The following is a 25,751-nucleotide window of genomic DNA, read 5'->3' on the forward strand; positions in this document are numbered from 1 at the left end:
CTGTCAAAATTGACTGAAGTATATTTTCTGCATTATTAGTTTGATTATTAGAGATGCGTTGACAAACTGGGAGACAAACGTAAAAGGCCATGTTGCCATTTTAATCGAGCGGAATGGCAACGTAGCGATAATTGAAACTGAATCCCTTTCCGTGACTATTACTTGCTATTACGATGTAATTAATTAATTACAAAACGCCTTTTCCTATATTTCAAAATAATGAAAGTACCGAGAGAAAAATCTAAAGGCCCAGTAGGTTTGTATTCTTCTCCCACTAGCCAACTGTAAATAATGTGATCTAAGTGCGTTTTCACATTATCCGATCCGATATGGGATGTCGGAAGGATTTCAATATTAAAAATAAAAGATGGTTTTTAAGCCGCCATCTTATGCCATGTATGGGATACCGGTCTTACATCCGATATCGGATCGGATAATGTGAAAACGCACTAACGGTTACGACCTCATAGTTCGACGGTTCCTCTCCCGGTCCCGCTGATGGTGTCACCCTAGGTTAGGCTTTTTATAATGTGTATATATGTTTTAGTGCTTTTTTGTAGGCGTTTTTATATTATTTTTATATACGTAATATTATTGTACAAATCCTAACGAAGCGCCGTGTCCTAGCGGTAAAAACGTGCGACTTTCAATCCGGAGGTCGCGGCCGTCGCGGGTTCGAACCGCGAATCGTACCAATGAGTAACGGAACGTTGTTGGTATGTGCGAAATGTCATTTGATATTTGCCAGTCGCTTTTCAGTGAAGGAAAACATTAGGAGAAAACCGGAATAATCCCAATAAGGCCTTCCTAGTTATCCTTTGGGTTGGAAGGTTAGGCGGCAGTTGCTTTCTTAAAACTAGTGTCTACTCCAAATCTTGGGATTAGTTGTCAAAAGTGGACCCCAGGCTCTCACGAGCCGTGGTGAATGCCGGGATAACGCAAGGAGGATAATGATTGTACAAATCCTAACCTGGAGGATGAAAAAAAAGCTAATAAAATTATGAATATTATACATATAAAATACGAGAAAAAAATGTAAATGTGTGTTTAATTTTATTTCAAAAGTTCAAGCTGCGACCGGCCCTAGTTTTCGTACAAAAAATATTGTTAACGATTTTTATGTTAAATAACCACATGGAATGATGCCCCCTTAAAAAATATTTTTTTTTTGCCATATAAGGACCACCCTATTAATTTTGTTTTATTTAACAATATAGCATCCGTTGTCAATTCGCACACTTACGTTGAAAACTTGAAAATGTACTGTAAAATCAGGAAGTGATTTTACCAACAGGTTAAGGGGAGAACAGAAGAGCATGACAGATCCAGTGGTAGTGAACACTTGAAGGCCAGATCTAAGAACTAAATTATAAGTGGCTACTTACTTGGTACTTTTTACTTATAGTGATCCAATTCTAATAATTATAAATAATCGTAAATACTTTTACCTTACCTATTGCTAGTTTTTCATCAAATTATATGCAATGTATGTGATACCCATTAAATATTATTTATTTTATATTTACCACCTAATAAATTTAACTACCACCATCCTATACTGTACATGTAGGTAACGAAAATAACAATAAACGGAAACTCGCACAACACACAAATATTGCACGCGGTTTAGGGTACGTACACACTATGTAGCCGAATGAAAGAAAGAAGAAAGAAAAAATATTTATTTGGTATAAGAAAAGTATATGTACACATGCACTAACGCTTACGATAATCGTAATCGTAGTTAGCTATCTCTATCGCTCTTCCGAATTGGCGCTACAGTCTGGCTGCGTTTCGATAGGCTTAACGATAGAACTAGACGACTGGATATCTATGTATAATATTTAAAAGTCAGCGATTTTTATTTCGACTAGTCCGGCGGATGATAACAAGCATAGCAATGTTAAACCGATGAAATTGACAATCATTGTGTTGCTATTACTTTAAACTTAACATACCATATTATTTAAATAGTGTTACATCCACATTAAAAGGCAACCATGCATTTTAAACCTCTGAAAAATTGCATATGTTTTTGTTGACCATTTACTGAAAAAAAGTTCAATTATTTTTAAATGCGCAAAATTTTATAGGAACCAAACCTAAAGTTTGTTTACAGTTTTTCAAAAACCCACCTAAAAAGACAAAGTATAGCTATAGGTACTAGGTTTACGAGTCCTTTTTCATCAAATGCCATTGAAAACGTACCTATAGATTGTCTATTAAATTACAAGCTTTCGCATACTTTTCTTATCACCACTGAAGCGTCAATGTTCCATTTAATTTTTAAATGTTTACAATCAAATACATGTACATTGTCCACAAACCACGAATCTCACAACACTATTTAAAAAAGTCAAATTAAATATGACTGGACCCATAACCTATTAGATTTGAGGCAATTAAAAATAAATAAATAAATATTATAGGAAATTCTTACACAAATTGACTGAGTCCCAGAGACAACGATATACATATATAATATACAAATACTTATATAAATAGAAAACATCCGTGACTCCGAAACAAATATCTGTGCTCATCACACAAATAAATGCCCTTACCAGGATTCGAACCCAGGACCGCGTCTTAGCAGGCAGGGTAGCACAGGCACTACGCACTAGGCCAGACCGGTCGTCAAAATTAAAAGACACATATGGCGATTTGTAAGAGTTGAAATATAATAAGGCAAGGTGTGCTCCTATCCATAGCTACCAAAGGGACTAGGTAAGTACTATCAGCTGCAAAAGTGCATGGCGAATTCATCAATAAATTCATTCATAATTTCTCGGTGCGCTTTTGCAGCTGATAGTACATACAAGCGAAGTCCTTGAGATTAGGAAGTACAGGCTATTGTTTTTTATTCAATAATTTACATGTATCAAAGAGAAAGTGCAATAATATACATGTTAAGCAATGTAACAATATTTTTTCAAACCTCGTAGGTATATTTTTATTTAGCTGATATTATACTCAAGTAACTATTGGTTTCGTACAGGCAGAGCCATCTATCGGCAGGATTGTATTGATAACCCAGTTTGCTGTTAGCTAGAATGACAAAAGATGGCGTGTCGATCGTCGTTAATTTATTTCCTTCCAAAATCCCTTTTGAATTTTCATTTATTAAAAATAAAACTCAATTTATTATTGTATTGTTAGTTTTCGTTCCTTTTTGGAAATATTTTATTACCCTCTTTAAGACAGAAGTTAAAGTTGTTGTCTATAGGCGAATGCATCTCGTCACGTATCTGTGGGCCGAGCTGTCAGCCGACACTTTGCATATTGGAAAGGATGTAGACGGGTGGTTTTCAAATTCTTCAGGGCCAATGCGCCACATTCTAATTTTTAAATCGCGAATTAATCGCATAATCGTAAGTATTTTCTTCCATATTCGAATGCAGTTTGTTGTGTTACGTTCAGTGCTAATTCTTGTGTCCATTATTTTCAGATGATTTTAATTTTATAAAATTACTGAGGACCCCTTCCATTGACAAGATTGCACGGAACCACAAGCCGGCTTCTTTTCTGGAATGGGTACGTTTCACATTCGTTCGAGTAATATTTTAACCCTCGCTAAGGGTTGGTGGAAGCCTCAGGGTCATTGTTTTTTTTTAAACCTATTTCAGGTCCTCAGATTTGGAGGTTAACGTTCGAAGACAGAGCAGAGCTGATGCTTCCCGAGCCTGGACCGGTGGACAGGAGGCTGTGACGATCGGTATGGAAGAGCTCCCATTCCGTGGCTGCAGCGGCCACCTCTCCTCAACTCGGTTAGACGTCCCCAAGGTCAGAGCGTTCCTCGTTTTTTTTAAAGGCGCCCAACATAAATAAATTTTTTAATTAATTAATAATTTACCTTTTACCCGGTCTTCCAGTACCAGAACTACTGACTCACCCCTATGCTCTAACTTTTAGGTATTTGTTTTTTTTTAAGTAAATAAACTGAGCTAGCGATATAATTTACAATAAGTAGTATAATAAGGGTAGTTTCATTCCCTACCAGTTAGGCGTTACTAAGTAGTGTATTATTACTCTCGAAATTATTTTCAAAAAGAAAATTTATTAAAAAGTTATTTTCTATATAAATACCTAGTTTACTTTATTTACCCTTAGGTAATCCCCGAAATTGTAACAGTGGCAGCCCTACGTGTGGCTTTAGAGAGTTCAGACTGGAAGACCGTTGGTTGCGTAGGTACCTATTTATAAATTTTCTTAAACATAGTATTGGTGATTATTTACATACCTACCTAAGATTGTTGGCAAAATCAATTCCTTACTAAAAATAAAGGAAAGGTTTCCGTATTACTTTCTTTGTGTGTTAAATGTATAGTACCATATAAATAGATAATTATTACCTCTTGTTAGTTGGTGGGTACCAAATCTGGTTATTTTTATTCATTGCCAACAGTACTATATCTACCTACAAAACCATTTTGTCTCTTTATATTAGTGAAAAGTAAGAAAAATTTGCTTGTATTTAATTCTGAATAGTACCAAACGCTTGGTACCTACTGCATTTTGTAATTCGTAAATCAGGATTTTTTTTTACATTTTGATGTGAAAGGTGTGACTAGCAAATTAACTTTATTTTATATTGTATTTAACTAGACTACATATTTTTCTAGAAGGTGGTTAATTTTAATTGTTCATAGTTCTTACCTAATGATAATAGTTGAAGTAATTTAAAGTACCTACAGCCAGTCGTAATAATTGGTGTCTTGTTTTTCTAAATTACCTATTTTATTCTTCCTACCTTAACGATATTGAAGTTGGTGTTGTAAATTTAGTACAAATATTTATGTAGGTATTTTAATTGAGTTTTACTACATAAAGTTAAACATGTAAAGAGCATACAGGGTGATTAGAAAAAAAAATTAATAATAATAATTTAACCTAACTTTTATATTTAAATAATTGGGTGATTGTTTGGACCTTTTATTATTTAAATTAGTCCAGCGTGCACATTTAATATTTTTCGTGGGTTTCCTTTGTGGTTGAAAATACTTTAGAATAAATATTTTGTTGTGAAAGTGTTCGTGATCTAAGTTGTTTACGAGGCGTTATCTTTATTACCTACTTTCCGGTGGGTTAGATTTAACAAGAGTTTTTCCATATTGTTGTTACGTTTAAGGAGTAGGTATTCATTTATTAGCAGTTATCGGTGATAGGTAGTTTTTTTTGTTTTGATGTATAGTAGGCGTTTTTTTTATGTGTTGGAAGTGGGAGTTAAGTACATTGTGTCCGGATGGTACTAATACGTCCGTACACAAGTATTACCTTTTCGATGTTTGGTGGTGAGTGGACGATTTAAAAGTTCTCTTCACGTAGTTTTCTGGGTGCTGGCGTTTTAAACCAGCATTTCAGCTTCACTGGCTGGTCGGATTCTTGCGGATTTAAACGGAGAATTCTTAATAGCAGTGTTGTACCCTTGTTGATGCTTTGCGATATGACTTAAATCATATGCGTGAACGTTGGCGTTCTTTTGTGTTGTCGGACCGACAGACTTGCGTCGCCTGAGACGCGGTCTGTACAGTCAACCCTTGTACTTATGTCTAATGTTGTGTCGAAACGTTCCGTCTTGTGTCGTACATAGACGCAGCCGGTATATACGCTTCGTTGTTCTGGTGTTATTGTCTGTTCTTTGTATTCTTAGCTGTCACCGATATTTGTTAGGGAAATTTCATTTAGCTATAAGCCGTCTTCCGTTATATCGCTTGGACGTACAGCCCGCTGTCTGGTATAGCTCGCTGTGCCGCCAAGAAATATAGACGATGCGACGTAATGTAGTAATTTACCTAAAAAAAAAAGGGGCTATTCTTATCTGGTTTAGTGCGTGGGTTCGATTTGGATGGTTTTTTTGTTATCGATTATAGATTTCGAGTTGTAGCTGTTATATTACCCATATTTCCTGTAGTTTGGAGCTGGGGACCAGCTCAAAATTTTGCCTGCGTCAAAATTTTCTCTGGGGAGGGGAGTACTGTAACAATATTTTTTCAAACCTCGTAGGTATATTTTTATTTAGCTGATATTATACTCAAGTAACTATTGGTTTCGTACAGGCAGAGCCATCTATCGGCAGGATTGTATTGATAACCCAGTTTGCTGTTAGCTAGAATGACAAAAGATGGCGTGTCGATCGTCGTTAATTTATTTCCTTCCAAAATCCCTTTTGAATTTTCATTTATTAAAAATAAAACTCAATTTATTATTGTATTGTTAGTTTTCGTTCCTTTTTGGAAATATTTTATTACCCTCTTTAAGACAGAAGTTAAAGTTGTTGTCTATAGGCGAATGCATCTCGTCACGTATCTGTGGGCCGAGCTGTCAGCCGACACTTTGCATATTGGAAAGGATGTAGACGGGTGGTTTTCAAATTCTTCAGGGCCAATGCGCCACATTCTAATTTTTAAATCGCGAATTAATCGCATAATCGTAAGTATTTTCTTCCATATTCGAATGCAGTTTGTTGTGTTACGTTCAGTGCTAATTCTTGTGTCCATTATTTTCAGATGATTTTAATTTTATAAAATTACTGAGGACCCCTTCCATTGACAAGATTGCACGGAACCACAAGCCGGCTTCTTTTCTGGAATGGGTACGTTTCACATTCGTTCGAGTAATATTTTAACCCTCGCTAAGGGTTGGTGGAAGCCTCAGGGTCATTGTTTTTTTTTAAACCTATTTCAGGTCCTCAGATTTGGAGGTTAACGTTCGAAGACAGAGCAGAGCTGATGCTTCCCGAGCCTGGACCGGTGGACAGGAGGCTGTGACGATCGGTATGGAAGAGCTCCCATTCCGTGGCTGCAGCGGCCACCTCTCCTCAACTCGGTTAGACGTCCCCAAGGTCAGAGCGTTCCTCGTTTTTTTTAAAGGCGCCCAACATAAATAAATTTTTTAATTAATTAATAATTTACCTTTTACCCGGTCTTCCAGTACCAGAACTACTGACTCACCCCTATGCTCTAACTTTTAGGTATTTGTTTTTTTTTAAGTAAATAAACTGAGCTAGCGATATAATTTACAATAAGTAGTATAATAAGGGTAGTTTCATTCCCTACCAGTTAGGCGTTACTAAGTAGTGTATTATTACTCTCGAAATTATTTTCAAAAAGAAAATTTATTAAAAAGTTATTTTCTATATAAATACCTAGTTTACTTTATTTACCCTTAGGTAATCCCCGAAATTGTAACAGCAAGATTTAGCTTTGTTAATTCCAACACTCCAGACCTACTTGGTAAAAATGCTACATATTAGAGAGCGATTCCAACCAGTCGCATTCAATAAATAAATAACAAAATCAGTCGGCAACAGGTAATTGCATTTAGTGCTTTACTTTAGGGAAAGTTGCTGTTCTTCTGAAGCCTACGGGAATTACGTTACGAGCTACATCCGCCCAAGCATGGACTAATAAAAACATATTTACTGGCCCTAGTACGGTGAGTGGCTCAGAAATTAAGTTATCTCGTTGCTCACTCGTCCATGTCTAATAAGGTTATGTTCAAATTTTCCTGGAAATATACCTAATACTATACCTATACAAGTGCAGAAAAGAGGAATTTCGAGTGCCGATCAATTAAAACACGACCGAAGGGAGTAATAAGCAGTCTGCAGGAATCGAATTATTAAAACGCATACATATCGCATAACCTAATACAGTATATGTTACCAGCAAGTGGGCTTTCCTTAAAAGGGCGTGATTTAACTTAACCATGCCCTTAATTTAATTAATAAATTAAACATTTTAACCTTAAAAAGTTTCTAACAAAAAAAAATATTGCCAGCTATACAACAAAGACACTTGTCAAGTAAGGACAATGACAGCGCATTAAGTATAGGGCTTGTGTAGTATGCACATGTACTAATAGTATAAAAGACACGATTCCCTGCATTGTACTAGACCGAACTACATATTTCGAAATGATTCCGCTCTCTAGTACATTTAGTACACACACACGCGCAACAGAAGGGGACCAAAAGGAGCAAAGAGTCGAGGAGTGACAATGACAGAAAAGCGATCCGTGTGATTCGACAGCAAACAAACTAGAACCGACTGACTCCTACCGAGAGCACGCGAAAACGGCCGATCAGCTCTCGGCTAGTACGAGCGAACGTTACTGTACGCCATATGCACAATTTGTCTCTCGCTCTCTCGGTGTACTACTGTACTAATGTACTAAAAGAACGAACTAGTACACTTCGGAGATCGTACTAGTGGGGAGCGATATTTTCAGTGAACGAGCAGGCACAACTCTATTAAGTATCAGCGATGTTAGTAATTGACATTTACGAAGTGCACGCTGTATAAGTGTACCTACATTGAATGTGCGGATTTCGGATATATAATTTTGCAGTTAAAAGCCTGGCTCTTAAATAATATGATGATGAAACATACATATTATTATAATCACGACTGTATCCCATAAAATCAGGTTTGCTAGGTGTAGCAAGGACGTCAAAAAGACATTATTTAAAGCATACATACTGTCAGTCATTTTACACCTGCAGCCTGTGGGCCAGTTACAGGTACTGGAACGGTCTACATTGCACTGGGTTTGTTGAAGATTGATGGGGTATACAACTTTACATAACTATATAATTAAAATTAATGTTATGAAATGTTTTTAATCGTGTTGTTTTTAATTTAATTTATGTACTACGTTACTAACCATAGTGATAAGTTTGTAATGTTGATATTGTTAATGTATATACTAACAAAATTATGGACTTGTCTGAAATAAATAAATTGAATTGAATTGAATAAAGGGGTAGGCAGAGCACATGAACTACTAAGTTTCAGTGCCACTCTAGGCAAAAAGGGGTTGAAAGAAATCCGAATTGTGACGTTGAAGTGACAGGTTGCCAGCCTCTCGCCTAAGCCACAATTTAACCCATATCCCACAGTCGACTTCTCACTCACGGGAAGAAAGGGGGTGGTGAAATTTTTACTATGATTTGCTCATGTTACTTATGCAAACGATTGCTAATGGGTCGTTTATTGTTAAATTTGTTATAAGTTTTAATAAATGCCCGCATAGTGGTAATACCACAGATGTCATATATACCATAGATCAAGCAAACGTATCTACTTAGCGTGTCAAATGAACTCAGTGAAATCCACTGAGTTGTCCGTCTTTACTCGCAGCTTGCAGCTTTCGGGCGTCAATTTTTGTAAGTTGAAGTCAACCAAAACATAAAAAATGCCTCGTTACGTGATATTCAATTGCAACAACACAAAAATTATGAACAATCAAGAGCCTGAGACATATTTAAAATTACAGGCAAGAATCAACTTCAGTACAAAATTTGACACGCTCGGCCCCTATACAAATATATGAATTTGTTTCTTCTATCTAAATTAAGTTCTGCAGCCTTACCACGATCTTTTTAAAAACGATTCAAACGCAGAGCAGTTCAGTTTAGGTGCCTAAACTGAGCGTCTCAATTTGCTACCATGACCTCCAATGTTCAGAGTCGAAACTGAACCGCGTACAAGTGAATGAAAGACCGATATTGTCTCTGGTCCGCAACTGAATCGTTTTGACAAGAAAAGGATGACGCTATAGGAATCGTATAAATCTATCTCGTTTTCCCCTTGTGACGTTTGATCGTTCGAAAACCAGGAACGATTACTAATTTTTAATTTTATTTTATTCTTAAAACTGGAAAAAGAAACATTTAAAATATTTAAATGTAAAATTCACAATAATTACAATGATTTTGTGTAAAATATCGTGTCTTTTTGAACAAAACTATAAATAAATGATAAATATATATATAATGACAGTTCGTTAAAGCTTATGTTTAGAACATCACGCCCTTGACTAGTAGGTAATTAATAATAAAGTTTTTATTTATGTATTTGAAGTGCTGTGCTCGGCTATAGAACTCGCAGTGTTTGGATGATATTTTAACAAATACGTAAGTCATTAGTATTTGTAGGTAGCTCACTCGTGTCTAAATTTAATGTATATCGCTAAGTTATGCTAGACCTAGTTGATTCCTTAGCCATCCTAGGCATAGTTTGTCGCAAGTGTTAACATGACTCCTTGCACATCGACTAAAAAAGGATCAGACTTTTTCTCGCTCTTTTTGATTTGCGTTTTTGCGAAAGTTGCGAGATCATAGGGCACTCTAAAAATGTAAAAACGGGGTGCCCTCTATTTCGCCTATCATTAATTCGCATAATTTGAATTCGCATAACAGATTTGGCATAACATAATTATTCATAACATTGAATAAGCATAATATTAAAAATGCATAATTCTTATTTCGCATAACAATGAATTTGCATAATTGAAATTTGCATACTATTATTTCGTATAACTTTAATTATCCTAAAATGAATTGCCATACTTACTAACTGTATGGAGAAAGCGATTGGATCAATCAGGGGCTGATTTTCCAATTTCGAGCGTTCGATTTTGAGTGTTTAATTTTATATTGTCTCACTTATTAAGCATGAAAAAAATAGGGGTAAGTAAGGTACAGCGGGGCAAATCTCGAGTGGGGGGCAAATGTAACTGGTCAATTTCTTCCATGTTTTACAATGTTTGCATTATTAAAAAAAACTGTTTATTTTTAAGAAACATACATGCATTTATGAACTTATCTGCTAATCTTAAATTAAAAAGATTATTTGAGTTAAGGAGTCTTTATTTTATTTATACATTACTTATTAAGTTTTTTCGTTTTTCATAAGTGTTTTTCAGAAAATAGAATGTCTACCAGTTATGTAGTAAGCGTGTTCAGTGGGTACATGTAATAATGGAATAATGGAAATAGTGTAATAATGGAAAAAATGGATTAGTTACAATTGCCTTTTAGTCTAGATTTGCCCCGCTGTACCTTACTAAAGAAATTGAAAATGGATAGTATTTAATAAATAATACTATTTCATCGTTCAGATTTTCGCTGATCGCACGTGCCGATACTGATACCTGAGCAAGCGGAAGATTCCAATATTGAACCGCGAGCGTAGCGAGTGGTTCACAAAGTGGAATCTTGAGCATTGCGAGGGTTTCAAGGCACATTAACCTTCGTACGGCACGTTAAACATTGCCACCGAGTTTGAAAACCAAATTTTTCACAACCCCAACACGAACAAAATACTGACTATAAAACATCAAACTAAATCAAATCCATCGATTTCTTCAATATTTATGATTCAAAATCATCATTTATAGGTCAAATTCTATCAGCTAGCTTAAGACATCAAGTTAAAATTTGTATGAAATTACTTTGCACTCTTGTGGATAAAATGCAATTTTGCTATCTGTTTTCGAACAGAAAAGTAAGCTGTTACCCGTTAGTGTGGTGAAAACATAATTTTCTTGTATGCCATTTAAACATTCTACGAAACAAAGTTATGCTTATTATACTTATACCAATTCATCGTTATAACAATTTACATTATGCGCATTAGCATTATACGAAATCTGTTATGCGAAATAATGATATGCGTATTAAACGTTATGCGTAATAAACGGTATGCCAATTCATATTAGGAGTATTCAGTTATGCGAATTAATATAGACCCGTAAAAACGTGTAGTTAGTTGGAATAGGTGGTCCGTAAATATTACTAAACAAAATCATAAAACTTTATATTTTATTATCGAATCGGTAAGGATCGAAAAACCAAAATAATAAATTAATCAGGTGATGAAACTAGCTTTAGTTATATTTTCCATCTCCTACTCCTTATAAAAAACACAAAACTATTTAGTATCGCTAGTGTTACAACAAAGCGATTCAGAATAATGCGGTAAGTGAGTAACTTTTTATGAATCGCTAAATTTGACATTCCTGCGATTCAGTTTAGGCTCAAGTGGCATGTCATGGTACGAAATACACTTGAGATGAGTGAATGAAACGGCTGGGACGCTTATCGCTCGCTCGGTCGAAATTTGATCGCAATAACAACGTCGTGGTAGGAAATAGCGACGCAGTTCAGTTTAGGTCCTAAACTGAATCGCGTTAAGAGATCATGGTAAGGCCCCTGTGGGTAATACACTGTATAATAGTGCAAACTGTCGTAGTAATCGTATTACCAGTTGGGCTTGTACAGCCGCGTAGCGTCTGTGATTGCCGCCCGGGGCCGATCACCAATTTTGCCGATATGCCGCCCCTCTTATGATCAACATATCTAGATTATTTGGTCATTATAAGTGCGAGTTGTGCTACCGTTGTAAGGGCTCCGTACACCACAAGAAGGGCTTAAGCGCCTCGTTTTTTGAAGGCACTTAAATCATTTTTGAGAATAATTGATATTCTGAACAATTTCTAAAAAAATAATTTAGGTAGATTTCAAGAGATTTGGTAACTCCTTTCAGCGGCAGAGAGTGAAATTTGAGTTTTTTTTTTCTTTTAAGTTTGACTTACGCTTGACTGTAGTTTTATAATAGGCTTTCCTGTGTAATCCATAGATTGTAGGCTATCTCGTGTATTTTTCTGTGCATTTTATACCTATTTTCTTAAATTACTTTAAAATTACTTGACTAAAAATATTTGAGAAAATATTTTTGAAATACTTATAAAAAGCTCTTTCATTTGATATTGTAACACAATATAGTTTAAAAAACTTTCATTTTTAGGGTTCCGTAGTCAACTAGGAACCCTTATAGTTTCGCCATGTCTGTCTGTCCGTCCGTCCGTCCGCGGATAATCTCAGTAACTGTAAGCACTAGAAAGCTGAAATTTGGTACCAATATGTATATCAATCACGCCAACAAAGTGCAAAAATAAAACATGGAAAAAAATGTTTTATTAGGGTACCCCCCCTACATGTAAAGTGGGGGCGGATATTTTTTTTTCATTCCAACCCCAACGTGTGATATATTGTTGGATAGGTATTTAAAAATAAAGAAGGGTTTACTAAGATCGTTTTTTGATAATATCAATATTTTCGGAAATAATCGCTTCTAAAGGAAAAAAAAGTGCGTCCCCCTCTAACTTTTGAACCCTATGTTAAAAAAATATGAAAAAAATCACAATAGTAGATCTTTATAAAAACTTTCTAGGAAAATTGTTTTGAACTTGATAGGTTCAGTAGTTTTTGAGAAAAATACGGAAAACTACGGAACCCTACACTGAGCGTGGCCCGACACGCTCTTGGCCGGTTTTAATTTTCATTTTTACCAACCAAAAGTGACCCCTACAATTAAATTTTCCTAATTTAAATTACTTGTCCGTCTTTGGGTCACAGGACATAATATAGGTATGTGTGCCAAATTTCAAGGTAATCGGTGCAGTAGTTTAGAAAATGTAAATTTCGCGCCTTTTTAGGGTTCCTTACCAAAAAGGTACAAATAAATTGGCCTTATGGTGCGACTCTGTCGGTCTGTCTATCTGTCTGTCTGTCACATTATTTAATATCTCGAGAACTACTTATGCTCATCATCATCATCCTCCTTGCGTTATCCCGGCATTTGCCACGGCTCATGGGAGCCTGGGGTCCGCTTTAACAACTAATCCCAAGATTTGGCGTAGGCACTAGTTTTACGAAAGCGATTGCCACCTGACCTTACAACCCGAAGGGTAACTAGACCTTATTGGAATTAGTCCGGTTTCCTCACGATGTTTTCCTTCGCCGAAAAGCGACTGGAAAATATCAAATGACATTCCGCACATAAGTTCCGAAAAACTCATTGGTGCGAGCCGGGGGTTCGAACCCGCGACCTCCGGAACGAAAGTCGCACGCACTTACCGCTTATGCTATCATCCTTATTTGAAATTTACAATACTTATGAACATCGTTAATCTCTACAAATTGAAAGCATATTTTTTTTTAAATATATTAATATTAATTACAGAAAATGGCCAAAATGATAGGGGGGGAAACTATAAATTTCAAATTTACTAGGGCAATTGGGGTATCGTTAGAAAGAACTCAAATTATACATATCAAAACTATTTTTTTCATAATTTTTTTGCTGTGGAAAAAAATGTAAACTTTTTTTACTTTATGAAAAATCCTTCTAGATTTACATTTTCAATTTGAACACTCTTGCGGGTGTTTCTTGTACCTGTATTTTTTACAAAATAAAAATGAAAGTTTTTGCTTTCAAAGAGAGGAAAAATGGTTGAAATCGGTTCACATAATAAACAATTATTCCATAAAAATCATCCTCCATACTAGCTCGCACACATTAGTTTACTTAATTTGCCGAAAGATATCGCTGTACGTTGAACGCTCATTTCCTACATCGCGTTTTTCCTGATATAATGAAGTCGCTTCAGGAGTGTCCTTACTTACATGTCGTAAACTATTGAAGTCGAGTCTTGATTTTCTTTGGACGTTGTCTAACAATAAAATTGTATATTAAAATATTACTTATGTGGGAAGTGAGTCTTGAGAGATTTAGTCAAGTTTGTAGAGTTATTGAATAACATTTGATGATTCACCTATTGAAAGTTTGTACGGAACCCTCGGTGGGCGAGTTCGACTCGCACTTGGCCGGTTTTTTTAGTGCTAAAATTGGGTTGACCGTCTAATATTACTCGGTGGCCTTAGCACTAAGCTAAAGTATTGTTTACTTACTCACATAACATACGAGAAATATTTCAAACTTGGAACAAAACTAATTCAACATTCAATTCAAATTCAAAAATACTTAAATAGACACTTACACAATTTGAAAATAAGTGGATTGAATAATGAATATCAATCCAAAAATCAAATGTAATATTTTCCTATTATAATTTAAACTTAGCACTAAACTTCGGAAAAAAATGACGAATTTTGTTTGCTAAAATCAAGTAATCATCTGTCGTAAGTACATAAAAATATAAAACTCCATTCATTACAAAGTGCTTAACAGTATGAAGATAAGGTATTTTATCGTGTAATATAGGTGCCGCTTAAGCTCTTTCGCCATAGCTTTTCGAACATTCGCCTATAGTTCGTGGAAGCTCGGCGGCTGCTCGGCAGCATGCGGCCGCTTGCGCCCCCGCCCCGCGTCCCTCGCAGCCGTGGTGCATTCGGCGCCAGCACAAAACAGAGAATTGGCGCGTTTCTCAGCGCGATTTGAAAAATGTTGGTCTCATAATAAAATTTTATTTATTAGTAGGGTTCCGTAACAAAAAGGTACAAAGGAACCAGGGATGTAACGGATGTGGTTTTAACGGAACCGGAAGCGGAAGCGGAAGTTTTGAATTTAGTTTAACGGAAGCAGAAGCGGAACCGGAACCAGAAGCGGAAGTTATAGATGTTAAAAACGAAATGAAAAAATACCACATAGGTATAGACCGTCAACCAAATCTTGTCACTAGAAAAATGCGGCAAATTTGAAAAATCGCGGGCTAGCAACACTAGTTTTGAAAATCGGTGGAAATTCGCGTGTCATTTGTATCTTATCTGTGGAAATCTCCACCCTACCAAAAAGAGAAATAACTAGCACATATCCGTCCCTTTTTAATACATTATCTAATTCGTAAGGAAGGAGCGAGTCCCTTGAAAAAAAAATATCTGTGGCTGTTCGACGTACATTGCTGGTTTTTGTTGTAGGGATACCATACTTTAGTTTGATATACATTGCTACTGCCAAAATTTGGTTGACAGGCTATATAACATAAACCAAAACTAATTAAATTACCTAGAACTTTTAGGTGTTTACTGTTCAGCCTGTAATCAGCAGTTTGTAATCAGCCTTTAGGCCCACTTAGGTTTTAAAAACGAAAAGAAAAGTTACCTGATATTTTATCTTTAGTATATCATTCATTACAATCCAAAAATTTAAATCACCTTGAACTTTAAGATTGTTTGTTGTTTAGGCAATCACTAAAAATCACATAAGAATCCTTTTAAACCTTTATTATGTCGTAAAAGGTTTTAGAAACGAAAAGAAAACTTACTCGTAGGTAGTATAATACAATCCAAAACTAACCAGTAAAAATTATATGTGTAATTGTTAGCACACAATTCAATTTTTAAATTAAATGGAGTGATTGTAAAAGAAGTAAACTGTATTTAATAAACAAATTAGCAGCTTTATCTCCCGGCAGTTTGCTTCTAAGGGGATTGTAGATAAGCCCTGCACCACTGAATAGATGTTCACTCGCTACTAACTAGGTGGACAGGACAAATATTGGTGCGCAATGGAATGAAGCGATTGATGTTTAGTATCGCAGCACGTGGCAAGCGGAAAGATGAGCGAATGACAGGTATAGACCTGTTGGTCTTTGATGTACGCCGCTCATGTCCCACCGTCGCGCTAGGTTCCGACATCCGTTATAACTTCCGTTTGAAAAATAACAGAACCGGAACAGAAGCGGATGTGTAAAACAAAACGGAAGTTCCGCAGAAACGGAAGCAGAAGCAGAGCTCCGTTACATCCCTGAAAGGAACACTTATGGTGCGACTCTGTCTCTATGTATGTTATAATTTTTAATTGCCGATTTTGCCGCCCCTTGTCATGTGCCGCCCGGGGCCATGGCCCCCCCGGCCCCCCCCTCGCTACGCCACTGGGCTTGTATAAGATTAACCCGACATAGACATAGATGAGCGCAAACTAAATTGATACTAACGCCGTCGTTTAGTTCAAAAGGCCTACTTTCCCCGTGCCACAAATTCAATCAATTCTAAGCCTACCTATCCAATACGCTTCATATTGGCTTCGTGCAAAGTGCATGGAGCAAAGCGATCGCAGCGCATGTGCGTGGTGATCAAAATTAGAACTAAAAGTAAATAAATAAAAATAATAATAATTAAGAGCAAGCAGCTACACGGGCGGTTCTACAAGGCCCTCACGGGACCCGATGTAGACCTGCTCGCATCGGTGAACTGGTTACGATTCGGGGACCTCTTCGGAGAAACTGAGGGTTTTGCCTGTGCAATTGCGGACGAAGTTATGATGACGAACAACTACCGGAAATATATCCTGAAGGACGGTACGGTCGACATTTGTCGGGCATGCCGCCGTCCCGGAGAGTCACTCAGGCATATCATTTCCGGTTGTTCTCATCTTGCTAACGGTGAGTACTTGCACAGGCACAATCTCGTAGCCCGGATCATTCACCAGCAGCTTGCTCTTCAATAGTTTTCACTTGTTTTTAATTTTAGTTAACGACGTCTCGACTGCCTGTCAGGATATAGAATTCGTGACATTTGCGGATGACACGTGCCTACTGGTAAGTGCCGATAACTTTGAAACTTTAAAAGCGAAAGTAAATAACTCAATGTATCAAATATATCAGTGGTTCACCGCGAATGGAATGATGCTAAATCCTGAAAAAACCAACATAGTACATTTTCAGCTAAGACAGAATAATAGTCAGTTCGACATCATGCTCAATAACATCAAGATACCTGAAGTTAACGCGGTAAAATACCTAGGATACACTATTGATTCTGGACTAACATGGTCCCCTCACATTGATTCCTTATGCGATAAATTATCGTCGGCATGCTACGCACTATCGAGACTCGCACCAAGTTTGTCGTTTCAAAATATTAAAAAAGCATACTATGGATATTTCCATTCGTTACTAATTCAAGGTGTTGACTTTTGGGCCACCGCGGCCGATCGGGACAGGGCCTTCATCATGCAGAAACGAGCCATTCGAATCATAATGAAAAAGACATACGACTATCCAGCTAAAGAACTTTTTAAGGATTCTAAAATTATAACACTCCCGAGTGTATATATCCTAAACGCCTGTAAATATGTGAGAGCAAACTTGAGCACATACACCACTCATTCCAGTACTCGTAGAAGTGATCTATTAGTAGTTCCACGTTGCAGATACGCAAAGACCCGGAAGTCACTCGCTATCGTGGGTGCAAGATTGTATAACTCACTACCCGTGGAGATAAAACAAATAGAAAGCGACATTGTTTTTAACAATCGCCTTAAAACTTTATTATTAAACCTCGCTTGTTATACAATCGAAGAGTTTGTCGACTCGTGTAGGTACCTAAACCTAACACTTTAAATTAGATTAAATGTAAAAGTGACGAGTGCACGAAATAATAAAGCCATGTATTGTATAATAATACCTAAATAAAAATAATATGTAATTAATAACATTATACCAAACTGTATGTCGCTTGCTTACATAATACTAAGTTAATTTATAAATTGCTATGTAATATTGACATGTAAAATATTGTGTTTTATGAATAAAGATCTGAATCTGAATCTGAATCTGAATACGGCCTTGTGGACCGCGAAGTACCGTACTACAAGTACTTACCTGCGCCAGTTCTTGAAAATGGCCGTGCCACGCTCTATTGGGATCGATCTATTATCACTGACAGGACTATTGTAGCCAATAAGCCTGACATTGTGATAATAGATCGACCGCAACGCCGGGCCGTGCTCGTTGACATCACCATCCCCCATGATGAGAATCTCGTGAAAGCCGAGAAGGACAAGTCCAGTAAGTACCTAGACTTGGCTCACGAGATAACCACCATGTGGGATGTTGATTCAACGATCATTGTCCCGATAGTCGTTTCAGCGAACGGTCTCATAGCGAAGAGTCTCGACCAACATCTCGAGAGACTCTCGCTAGGTGGTTGGATCAAGGGTCAGATGCAGAAGGCGGTGATCTTGGACACGGCGCGGATAGTCCGACGGTTCCTCTCTCTGCAGCCCTAACCACCGGCAGCTTGGGCCCTGCCCCGCTGCTGGCGGCACCCTAGGTTAGGTTTTTTATAATGTGTTTATATATTTTGTATTGTTTTGTATGTGGTTTTGTATTTTACTTTTATAATCATATTATAAATTGCCTAACTTAAGAAGAAAGATAAATAAAGATAATAATAATTAAAAATTAAAAGAACACGACTGCAGTTTTAAAGCGAACTGAAAAGATGAAAATAATCTTTAGATATGCTGGTCAGTCAACTTGATTAATATAAATAGGCTAGGAATAAAATAAATAATTTAAAAACACGACTGCAGTTTTAAAGCGAACTGAAAATATGAATATAATCTTTAGATATTCTGGTTAGTCAATTTTATTAATAATGAGTGTTTAGTCAGGTTCAAAAATAGCTAAAACAAAAGTTTATGCTCGTGGAGGATATCGTGACCGTACCTGGATATTTTATTTCCATTGCAGCCGGGGGACATTGAGTAAACACCTGACATGAAGGTCCCCCGACTGCAATCGAAATAAAATATCCATATGCTATCTCAGACTCCAAATCAATAGCTTTGAATGTAGAACTCTCAGATATAGGTACATATAGAGGTACAAACTTTTTAGAAAAGTTAAAAGTAAATTCATACAACAAATTGTACGCGAGTCCCAGAAAACTACCAATAATGCCAAATGATCTCCACTTGCGAATGAATATTATGCTATGCGTAATGAGATTCTTCTAATTGTTATTCGGCCAAAGAAGCCTTCAGCGAACCGCTGTGGGCTTGCCAAAAATCGGTGTATATTTTCTCGGTAAATCAGTCGGGCACCTGCTTTGATTTGTAAGTTGACGTAGATTTATTTTATCTTTATGATCGTATTGCCTAATAAACAGACGTAGATGTAGATTAAGGTGGATGTCCCGGGCTGTCCTGCCTAACAAGCACTAAAAAATGGCGTTACTGTACACATTTTGCAAATTATCAACATTTTTTCTAAAAGTCAAGTAATTTTACAAGACATGTTGGATTGGGCGAAGACAAAAAAATATGATTTAGATTTAGATTTGTTTATTTCATAATATAAAATTACATTATAAATTATTCTACCTTAATCTAAACGAATTTATATTATGATCGTCGAGTATGATTCTTAATGAAATGTCAATTACAATTATAATTTGATACTTATTTTAAAAAATTTAAAAATATAACAATAATGATTTATAAGTAATCACAATGTCAATTTTTACATAAAAAGGAAAAAAGGAAAAACAAGGTATCTCATAATGATCGTCAAACTAAAATTAAAATACAATAATGGATTACAGTCAATTTATATTACATGTCATTTCCATATACTCATTTAAAGAATATAATGAATTTTCCAATAAAAAGATTTTCAATTGGCGTTCAAAAGTTTCGTCAGATGTTTCTGTTCGCAATTTCGCGGGTAGTCGTTCGTAGTATGTCGGTCCAATCACTCTCGGGTTCTTTACTGAAAGCGCCATGCGACTCGGCACTGTTCGCAATCTCCCTGTGGATTGAATTTGTTTCCCGGAAACTTGAAACCCAATCCGATAAATATGAAGATCAACTGTGTCTCGATTCATTAATATCATGTAAAAACTGCAATATATTGCAATTTCTTGCATTCACGCACACACGTACTAAAAGTGTCAAATGTCACTAGATTTGGAGTGTTTCAATAATATAACCTAGAGGGCGCGGAGAACGAAAATGTATTTGTTACATAAAAAGTTCCATTCATTGTAGATTCATATCCCATCAAAAACAAAACTTGTAAAAACACCAAGTCTTCGCAACTCAGTTCTTCTGGCGTAAAAAGAGTTGAGATCCCTGTAATACCAAGTCGGTTAATTTATTCAGTCCCTACTTAAAGGACCTTCTGCCACGTTATTACGTAGTTTACCTATAGCTAACCTAATAACATATTACTCATAGCGATCATATCAATATGAAAAATATTTCATGTTTTAAAGAAAATGGACTGACTTGGCAATCGCATGAAACAATTTTGACATCGGTGTAAGTAATATGATAATTGATAACTTGTGAGATACATTATATTTTCATGCGATTGCCAAGTCAGTCCATTTTCTTTAAAACATGAAATATTTTTCATATTGATATGATCGCTATGAGTAATATGTTATTAGGTTAGCTATAGGTAAACTACGTAATAACTTGTGGCAGAAGGTCCTTTAAGTAGGGACTGAATAAATTAACCGACTTGGTATTACAGGGATCTCAACTCTTTTTACGCCAGAAGAACTGAGTTGCGAAGACTTGGTGTTTTTACAAGTTTTGTTTTTGATGGGATCTCATTTCTTTTTGTAGACTCTCTGTACATAGTCCAACTTTTTTCCTTCTTTCCTATTTATAAGCTCAATATACATTATAAATTTGAACCTCCTCATACACGCCCTAATAGGTATATGGCTCTGGGGCTGATATCGTGTTCATGTACCTACGACATAACAGAGTCAGAAACCCGACTTTAAATAAGAACATGAGCGTAGCAAACGCGAAATTTTGACTATGTAAGTAAAAAGTGCATTCTGTTCACCATTTGCACTTATTTCTTTATGTCCAACAAATAAAAGACATTTGGCGGAACCAGTAAACGCGAGCGAAGCGAGCGCGAATTTTTTTCCTATTATTGACTCAATTTATCAAGACTCAACCCGCTAGTGGAGAGGAAAGGGGAGATTATATAAAAACCCTTGGCTTTCATAGGCCAAATATACTTATAGGTCCAGTAACTCTGTCAGCATGCCCATTTCGGTGTTTTTTTTTTCAGTAGGTCACTTCGGTTCCCTAGTGTGCTCATCATCACGCTTACGCTCCTTTGACTCTCTGAGACGTTTTGCGCCTTTGGCGGCTTTAGCTTTATGGAGAACTCCACTTCGGACTGTATTTTAATTATTTGGATTACGACGTAACTTTATTTGATGTAAGGCAACACCACATAATTGACACAATTTCAATAAAATAGGTATTGTGTTTCAAAGGTTTGTCAATGACTAAAATCCTCCTTTCATGGCACCTTAGCAGCAGCAAGCGCCTTATGAATGTTGTACACTGCGACATTTTTTTACATCGTTCCACAATCACTTCAATACCTATCTGAATTAATTCCTGACACCTCTCGCTATTTTGGAATATTACGCGCCCACGCAATTTAAGTAATACTTTTTATTTGATTTTTTTTCACATGTAGCTGTACGATTTTGGCGGCCCCCTTACCATTTGGCGCCTAGAGCGGTCGCTCTACTTGCTCTTCGCTTAATCAGCTACACATTCTTTCACCTTAACCCATTGCAAATTAGTTGAAAAAAAATGTACACATATTTATGATTTCGATTGTACCTACTATTAACGACTTAACGAACATACAATTTTTTTTCACATTTGAACATAATATTTAGGTACGTATTATTTAATTGTATTTTACAACACACTGATTTATTCACTGTAATTACTGCATATGTAACCTTGCAATCCTATATATTGATATGGGATTACAAAGTTAGTTATGCGGTTGGTGATGTAGGAAAACTGATTGTTTGAAAATTTCGTTTACACAGATATGTATTCCCAAACAAGGTAGGCAGAGCACACGAAACTACACTTTTCAGTGCCACTGTTGGCAAATTATTAAAGGGTTGTCAGCCTATTCGCACACACCACAATGGAATCCATATCCCATAGTTGACTTCTACGACTTCCATGTGAGGAAATGGGGTTGTGAGATTTTTAACCCATCACCACACCGGGCATCTGTATAAATTTATTATTTTACATAGACAGGAACACTGATTTAGGTATTCACTGCAAATCAACTGCAAATATAACTTGGTAATCCTTTATATTGATATGAGATTACAAAGTTATTTATGCAGTTGATGTATCTAAAAACCTGGAATGAAATTGCAACATTTCTTAATTTTTGTCTGATCTATACACTAAACACTTACTGTATTCTAAATTTGAAGCTTCCAAATGTACTAGAAGTGTCTTATTATCATTGATGATCGTGTGTCAGTCAGCCAGTGAGTGACAAAACTAAGAAACTTTGGCTAGTAATTATTCCTAAACTATTGGTTCAAATTTAATGAAATTTGGAATATACCATGTTTATACAATGACTACTTGGGTGCTTAAAATTGAGGGTTCTAGTTTATCCAGAACGGAGTAACAGGGGGTTGAAAATGGTCTGAAATGCTTCGAGAAAAGGATGGTACGGCCGTGCCTCTTTTTGCTCGACTTGGCGGGGGCACTGCCGTGCCCCCAGATTTGACCGATTGAGGAATTGACAAGCCACTTAGTCAAGCAAGTGATATTTTCAACCATGATCTGTCAAGTATCCGTGGCAGTCGGCTTCAACATCTCTTTTGAAAAAAACGGCTACCAATAATCGCTAAGATAACCGGTTCGAATCCGGATGTTGGCAACGTTTATTTTTGATTTATGTATTGAATAGTTATTTTACAATTTTAATAGTAGATACGTACATATTGGTCTTCAGAATTATAATATTATTAAAAAAAAAATACGTGAATTTTTTACAACTATCACGTTTTAAAATTTTGTTACATTTTGCTGTTAATCATAATTTAATCAATTTCTTAGATAAATAATAAACAGTATTCCTACATTTTCTTCAATTAAAATTTTTACATTTACGTGTCTTCAAATTATGTACTACACTCAACTAAATATCGTCCCCTTACTGCAAATACCGACTATGTGCAAAAAAGTGATTTTGAGATAATGCGATTTTAATGTTTGAAGGTACGATTTCATATGAAAACATGAAAAAAATTACTATTTGTATACAGCATTCTACAGCCCGTATTGTGTTGTTTAATACTTAATCGTAAACAATATCCAGGCTTGATTTGATTGCCGATAAAACTACGATTTAAAAAAAATAGTAGCAAACTTAGTTGGTTTTTCCTGTAGAAATAAAAATTTGTATATTTCTCTTATTAATACATATAAAGCAGTGTTTCCCTTTGATTAAGCTTTGCTTTTAATACACTTTACTTATGATTTGCAAAAAAAGAAAAAATATACAAAAGTTTTGAACTTATTTCAAAATATATTAAATATTCTCAATGACATAGGCGGTTTTAGTTGCAGGAAATATAGCTGCTCTAATTTTATGTTACAAAACTTCACTTATCATTGTTAATTTAACTGGTACATTTGTAATAAAAAGTTTTTTAACATTACTAACCATTAATAATACTTTATTTATGGTTTTGAAGAGTTATTCTCAAAAAAAATTTTGAAAAAAATCCTCTTCAACCGGTTTTAGGAGATTTTTCACAAAATACTTTAACCGATTTCAGTAAAATTTAACAAGAAGTAACGCAATAGCATTCCCTTGAAATCACAAAAAGAATTTTACAAATCGGTTAATGCGTTTTTGGGTAATAGCATAATATGCATAGGTACTTACTACATACTAGTTCACTGTCTCAGCAATCCGAAGTCCGCCATAATTTATGTTCGAAATTTCACTATCTACACTGTTACATTTAGTATAGGTAAATAGTTTTTGTACGCTCAATAACCTGAAGTAATAGTTTATTTAAAGTTTTGTAGTATTTACGCCAAAGTCACTAAAATGTAGGCGTAGATGAGGTAATAAGTAAGAAAAAGTAATGTGTAACGGTAATTACATAGGTTTCTGGGGCGATTTAAAGCAATCATGTTTGCAATATTCTTACGCCCCCAGTTACACGCAGTGTTTTTCATCACACTTGCAATAAAAAGATAAAAAAGTATTTATGGTAGTCCAAAATACAAATTTAAACACTCTTTTGGGAAAAAGTTTTTTCTTTTACTCCTGATACGCCTTCGTGCGATTGCACACTTACTGCGCAAGAGTGATAAAAAGTTATTAAACAACATCTTCATCGCTGGTGGAATTGGATACAAACACGTCCGTAACACGGCTGACAATGCTAGACTAACTAGGTATTAAGTGATTGGAAGCACTCATGGTACTATTTAGTTACGATACCTTTGTCAAAAAGTCTGCGTAAGTCCATTTTCTTGAACGCAGAGATAGCTAGTTGTTTATCGAGCTTTAGACCGAGATAGAAATATGATATGATACATTAAGAGGTTTGAGGTGGTTCTACTGAACTGGAGTTTAATTTGTGGCGTTGATTTTCTTGCCTTGTGCTACGTCCAGATCTCGACATGAACTTAAGCCTAGTGCCCACTAAGCTCGCCGAGTCGAATCTCATTAATTCGCCTTCTGCATTTCTTATGAAACTACGTCCATTAGCGACGCGTCGAATCGGATTCATCGTTCATTGTAAATGTATGCAGGGCTCGATTCGACGTGCCTCGACTCCACCTAAGTGTCCTCAAGACTTTATTCAGCCTTTGTGACAGAGATTTAATACCTAAAGGGTACCATGAGTGGTTTCAACCACTTAATACTGCAGTTGGTGAAGTGGTACACAGTTGTGACATCTGAAGTCTACTCGTACCGTAGGTATGCTAGTAAGTAAAGTAAAGTTTATTCATTGTTAACTGTGTACATAAGATGGTATGATATACAGGAAATACAGTATCAACAGTGCCCATTTCGAGCGTACAATATTCTTAAAAACTACTGACTATATTAGCTTACTGGCTAACTTATAATTATTACCCGGTATATTTCAGAAAAAACTCATTTAGGTTGTAGAACATCGTATGAAAAACGAAGCTTTATTTAATACAAACATTGGGTTATAATTATGTATAAAGAAGAGAAATATGCAAACATTTATTTCTACAGGAAAAACCAACTAAGTAGGTATTCGACTGTTTCATTAAATCGTATTTGATCGTCAACTAAATACATTCTGAATATATATACGACAAAGTAGTAAACAAAAAAATATAGGGTTTAAAATGCCATACACATAACGTAAATTTCTTCATGTTTTCATATAAAACGTGCCTTCAAACTTTCAAACCGCATTATCTCAAAATCGCCTATTTACACATAGTCGGTATTTGCAGTAATAGACCGTTATCCTTTCCTTCGTCACACCACATGCAAAACCAATTATAGTCCCTATACAACTTTTTGGTAGAATGAAATTGCTGATGTTTGTAAACAAACATCTTCTG

General features: G+C 35.9%; 1 long non-coding RNA gene across 2 annotated transcripts; it reads left to right on the plus strand.

Moving 5' to 3' along the window:
• Positions 1 to 2,912: 2,912 nt before the first annotated feature.
• LOC125235481 lies at positions 2,913 to 6,858 on the plus strand. 2 transcript variants are annotated; one of them, XR_007178091.1, is made up of 4 exons: positions 2,913 to 3,371; positions 3,449 to 6,429; positions 6,507 to 6,592; positions 6,685 to 6,858. It is a non-coding gene; the product is annotated as an uncharacterized LOC125235481 (long non-coding RNA). The 2 variants fall into 2 exon arrangements; XR_007178092.1 differs by having other exon boundaries at positions 6,507 to 6,858.
• The last annotated feature ends 18,893 nt before the right edge of the window (positions 6,859 to 25,751 follow it).

This window comes from Leguminivora glycinivorella, chromosome 17 (genome assembly GCF_023078275.1).
Source record: "Leguminivora glycinivorella isolate SPB_JAAS2020 chromosome 17, LegGlyc_1.1, whole genome shotgun sequence".
NCBI lineage: Eukaryota > Metazoa > Arthropoda > Insecta > Lepidoptera > Tortricidae > Leguminivora > Leguminivora glycinivorella.